This window comes from Gekko japonicus, unplaced genomic scaffold, assembly GCF_001447785.1.
Source record: "Gekko japonicus isolate JY-2015 unplaced genomic scaffold, Gekko_japonicus_V1.1 scaffold5303, whole genome shotgun sequence".
NCBI lineage: Eukaryota > Metazoa > Chordata > Lepidosauria > Squamata > Gekkonidae > Gekko > Gekko japonicus.
The window spans coordinates 3,293-8,972 of record NW_015169941.1 but is presented as its reverse complement, the minus strand read 5'-3'; the positions used below and the strand labels follow the sequence as shown (position 1 = coordinate 8,972).

Here is a 5,680-nt window from a genome sequence, read left to right as displayed (position 1 = left end):
GCGGTGATGCTCTGTGTCCTGTGTGCGTGGGGGGGGGGGGGCAACAGTGGTGGTCTCTTCTGGAGTTCTTGGCCCTCTGGTGGACCTCCTGATGGCACCAGAGTTTTGGCCACTGTGTGACACAGAGGATGGGCCATTGGCTTGATCCAACACTGGCTTCTTGTATGTTCTTACGATTCCCTTATTCAAAGAGCACAGATGCTTTTAGTTGGCCTTTTAGACAACACAAGATAAATGTTTGTGATACCTACATCTAGGTTTTTTAAGGAGCTGCGGTGGCTCAAGTGGTTAAGACGCTGAACTGCAGGCTGTGGAAGGTCGGTAGTTCAGCAGTTCGAGACCCGGGTGCCGCATGATGGAGTGAGCTCCCGTCTCTAGTTCCCGCTCCTGCCAACCTACCAGTTCGAAAGCAAGAAATTTCAAGTAGATAAATAGGGACTGCTTCGGTGGGAAGGTAACAGCATTCCGTGCGCCTTGGTGTTTAGTCATGCCGGCCACATGACCACGGAAACGTCTTCGGACAGTGCTGGCTCTTCGGCTTTGAAACTGAGATGAGCACCGCAACCCTAGTGTCGGATTCAACTGGCTTTCGAGCAAGGGAACCTTTACCTTTTTACATCTAGGTTTGGGCCACCAGGAGGACTATTTTCCTTGGTTCTCAGTTGAAACTTACCATTGTTCATTTCTACTGTATGCTAAAGCACAGTATTGATTTATCTTTCCCATGTTTTATACCTAAATATCATCTATAATACTTTTATTTACTTCAGAGGTTAGCCATGTTGGTCTGCTGTACAAAAAGCCAGATTCAAGATACCAGACAAAGGGACCTTTGACTCTCAAAAGCTCACACACCCAAAGTGTTGTTGGTCTCGAAGTTGCTACTGGACTTGAATATAGCTATTCATCTACTTCAGCAACGTTTCTCTTAAGCTGACATACAATTATCCTTTCAGTTTGCAAGACCCAAGCAAGGCTGTTAATGATAGGACATGAAACTGCCTTATACCTAATCAAACCATCAGTCTATCAGAGTCAGTACTGTCTATTCCAATGGGCAGCGGGTCCCCAGGGTCCCAGGCAGAGGTCTTTCACATCACCGACCACCTGATCGTTTTAGCTGGAGATACCGGGGATTGAACCTGGGACCTTCCGCATGCCAAGCAGATGTTCTACCACTGAGCCACAGCCCCCCCATTTTGGAGGTCATTAATTCATAAAGTCTCCATAGGTCGGAAGTGACCTGACGGCAAGAACACCCCCCCCCTCATATTGTAATCTTCGCGCTGCAGTCTAAACAGTGTTTAAAATTCTACGGTGACGCTTGAATTGTCACTGAAACTCTTCCCACACTCCAGGTATCGTAGTATCCGTTTACTATTTCTCAGGTGCAGATTCTCTGATGGGAAATAAGCTGCTTATTCCATTCAAAGCTTGGCCCGTACGCCACACGTTTATAAAGTTCCTTCATAGCGGAGACCCTTGCCCTTTTCTAGTTTTTACTTTAGCTTCGGGACAGACCAAAAAATAAAAATAAAACTTCCTTTACAGAGCAAGTGAACAAAGTGAGGAAATTCACTGCCAGAAAATGTAGTTTCTTAAGGCTTACTCTGTTACCACAGGTCTTTCCACATTCCAGTCATTTACACAGATTTCTCCAGAATAGGAATTCTTTGATGAGAAGTAAGGGTTCTGCCACGTTTGAATTTCTGTCCACATTAAAAACAATTGAACGGGTTCTCCCCAGTGTGAACTTTATGATGTAGAAGAAGTTGTCCATGATGGCAGAAACTTTCTTGACACTCCAAGCATTGATAAGATTTCTCTCCTGTATGAGATTTCTCATGCACTGTAAGGCTTGAAATCCAACGAAAACTCTTCCCACATTCAAAGCATATATATGGCTTCACCCCCGTGTGAATTCTTTGGTGTCCACTAAGGTATGAGCTCTGCCTAAAACTCTTTCCACACTCTGGGCATTTATATGGCTTCTCTCCTGTGTGGGTTCTTTCGTGTTCTTTGAGGTGGGTGCTGCGTCTGAAGGTCTTCCCACACTCTGCGCACTTGTATGGCTTCTCTTCTGTGTGTATTCTCCGGTGTTTAGTTAGGGACTGGCCCAATGCGAAACTCTTTCCACACTCTGAGCATTCATATGGTCGTTCCCCTCCATGCAGTTTCAAATGAGAATTGAGGTTTGACCTCTGGGTGAAGCAGTTTCCACACTCATTACTTTTATACGGTTTCTCCCCACTGTGGACTTTTTGGTGTACAGTAAGGTAATCACAAAGACAAAAACTTCGTGGACACTCTGAGCATTGATACGGTTTCTTTCCTGCGTGCGTTTTTTGATGAATTGTAAGGCCTGAACTCACACGAAAACTCTTTCCACACTCTAAGCACTTATATGGCTTCGCCCCTGTGTGAATTCTTTGGTGCTGACTAAGGTGTGAGTTCTGTCTGAAGCTCTTCCCACACTCCAGGCATTTATATGGCTTCTCTCCTGTGTGTGTTCTTTCATGGTCCTTCAGAGTGTTGCTGTGTCTGAAGGTCCTTCCACACTCTAAGCACATATGTGGCTTCTCTTTTGTATGTATTCTCTGGTGTGTAGTTAGGGACTGGGCCAGCTTGAAGCCCTTTCCACACTCTGAGCATTCATATGGTTTCTCCCCTTTGTGGCATTTTTGATGTAAATAGAGATTTGCTTCCTGGCTGAAGCTTTTTCCACACTCAGAGCATTTATATGGTTTCTCCCCAGTGTGAACATTTTGATGTGAGGCAAGGTGTGAGCTACGCCGGAAACCTTTCCCACACTCCAAGCATTTGTACCGTTTCTCCCCTTTGTGGATTCTTTGATGGGAAACAAGAGCTGTACTTTGCGGAAAGCTCTTATCACACTCTGAGCATTTATATCTTTCCTCCCCCGTGTGGATTATTTGATGGGAATGAAAGGCATCCTCCTGACAGGTCTCCTCTGTGTGAGCTCTTGGAGGTGAAGTAAGGTGTTCACCATCACTGAAACTTTTTCCATACTCCAGACACTCAAAAGGGAATGTCCCTTTGTAGGTTCTCTGATGTACGCCAGGTTCTGAACTCAACAGGAAGCTGTTTTCATATGTCAGAGACTCATGTGGTTTCCCTCCCAAAGGAGACTTTTCGTGTTCACTGAGCTTTCCGTTGTTAGTGAAGTTTTCTCCAGATTCCAAACAATTACGTGGTTTCTCACTCCCGTGAACTTCCTGATGCCCGGCGAGACTCCACTTATCAGGAAAGCAGTTGCTACGGCCTGAGCACTTATACAGCTCCTCTGCTGTGTGGGATCTTTGATGCACCTTAAAACTAAGGCTGTTAGCAAAGTTTTTCCCACACTCCCAGCACTTGAATGCCTTCTCCCCTGTACGGGTCTTGCAAGTGGGATTAAGGATGGATTTGAAGCGCAATGTTTCCTCAGCTAAAAGGCTCTTATTTCCTGTGTTTCCTTTGTGATGCTGTTCTTGGAGCCATGTTTCATGGATCCCACCGCCCTGTCTAACAATGGATTTATCCCTCCTGATCCAGAATTGGCACCCTATCTTCCTCCTTGATCTCTCTTGAGGCCCAAAGCCCTCATCCTCCACTTCATGCACGGTTGTTTCTAACGACACCCCAGAGAGCTCCCTGTAATACTCCATGTCGTCCCCATCACCTACTGGAATAAAGAGAGAAACTCTTGATTAGGAGTGGAGTTAAATAACAAAGCCGTTAATCAGTGACCAACAGAATTAGCTCTTGTACAGAATTAATATAAACAAGCAGGGAACCCACAAAGACTTAGGGAGGCAGGGCTGTTTTTGGGCAGGAACGCACAGGAACAGAGTTCCGGCTGGCTCCCAAGTTGGCCACACCCAGCAGGAACTCATTAGCATAATAGGCCACACCCAACAGCAGAAACTCATTAGGATTGATTGGCTACATTAGGGGTGCGTAGCCTAACATGCAAAGGGTTCCTGCTACAAAAAAAGGCCCCGGGTTTTGACAACAAACAAGGTAAGCAGAATAAGAAGCAAAAGGTGGGTGTGGCTGGATGACCACACTTCTGGTAATGTGGGGGTGTGGCCTAATATGCTAATGACATGTCATCTCAGGGTGTGGCCTGATATGCTAATGAGTTTCTGCTGTTGGGTGTGGCCTATTATGCTAATGAGTTCCTGCTGGGCTTTTTCTACAAAAAAAGCCCTGTAAGGGGGGGGGGGGATGAGCTCCTCCCCCACATTTCCGACTTCCCTTTCCCTGAAAGCCTCCACAGCCTCTCCCTTTTCCCTGCTTCCTTCTCTCTTTGCCACTCACCAGCCAACCTACATTTATCTGTGCACTATCTTCGACTTTCACTCCTTCTCTCCCGCTGACAGCCTTTCCCTGGGAAAGCTCTGCGCAAGTTGTGTGTGCCAGTTAAACTGGGCACAGCTGTGCAGTGGAGAACCTACAAGCAAGGCTCCCTCTAAGCTGCGGAGTCCTGTGAGCAAAAGTTCTACTTGGTGAGCTCCTGGCATCAAAGCTGTGAGCGAGCGATTTGGCGACTGCATCACTTCGTTTGCGCGGGAGCCATTCTCCCTGAGCTGAGACAGAAATGTGTGAGCTGGAGGCTAAAAAACTGTGAGCTGGCTCACAGTAACTCAGCTTAGAGGGAGCACTGCCTGCAAGGACTTTTCCCTGAATCCCCCCTTCCTCATGCTATTTCCCTCCCCCTGGCAGCCCCCATATCCTCACCTTTCCTTGATTCCTTCTTCACACCCACCCACCAACCTACCCTTTTATTCGTACCTCCCTCTGAATCCCAGAGTCAGGAGGCAACACCAGCAAAAGGTCTTGGCCTCTATGCCCTGTTGGCCACTGAACTAGAGGGACCACTGGTCTGATCCAGCAGGGCTCTTCTTATGTTCTCGTGGATATGAACTCTCGGCCTGATGAGGCAAAACTACTCTGAACGATATTTAAAAAGACATGGAGAATTCAGCAATGGAAAAAAGGGGCCTCTCCGCATCTAAGCACCTACCTGCTGGTCTCTCCTCCTCCTCAGAGTCTCTATCGAGCGAGCAGAGGCGTGACCTAACCAGTTCCTGGATGACTTCCCCCCACTGAAGGAGAAAAGCCCTGCATATCAGCTCTGCATCCTCACCCTGATCAATAATGGGAATATCCACGTGGCATACTCCAACTGAAGTCAAAGGCATCCTTACCCAGAGAAGTCACGGTCTCGTAATTCTCCAGCATGACTTCCTTGTACAGAGCTCTTCGGTCCGGATCCAGCAGAGCCCACTCCTCCCTCGAGAAATGCACAGCGACCTCCTCGAAGGAAACCAGCCCCTGAAACAGGCACACACACACACACACCCCAACGATACATTTAGTTGCTCATAACAGATGCATTTAGTTGCTCAAGTCAGCGCAGCTGCTCATAATACATCCATGTGTTAATCACTCTTCACCCCAAGAGTGATGAACACAGGGAATTCACTGCCACAGGAGGTGGCGGTGGCTACAAGCATGGACGGCTTCAAGACGGAACTGGATAAGCATATGGAGCAGAGGGCCATCAGTGACTATTAGCCACAAGGTATAGATAGGAGCTCTCGGTCTGGGGCAAGGGATGCTCTGTATTCTTGGTGCTTGGGGGGGGGGCAACAGTGGGAGGGCTGCTAGTGTC

The 5,680-nt window shown here is 47.6% G+C and overlaps 1 pseudogene; it reads right to left on the bottom strand.

Moving 5' to 3' along the window:
* The window catches only part of LOC107115782, a 27,514-nt pseudogene that overhangs the window by 21,054 nt on the left and 780 nt on the right, over positions 1-5,680 (bottom strand).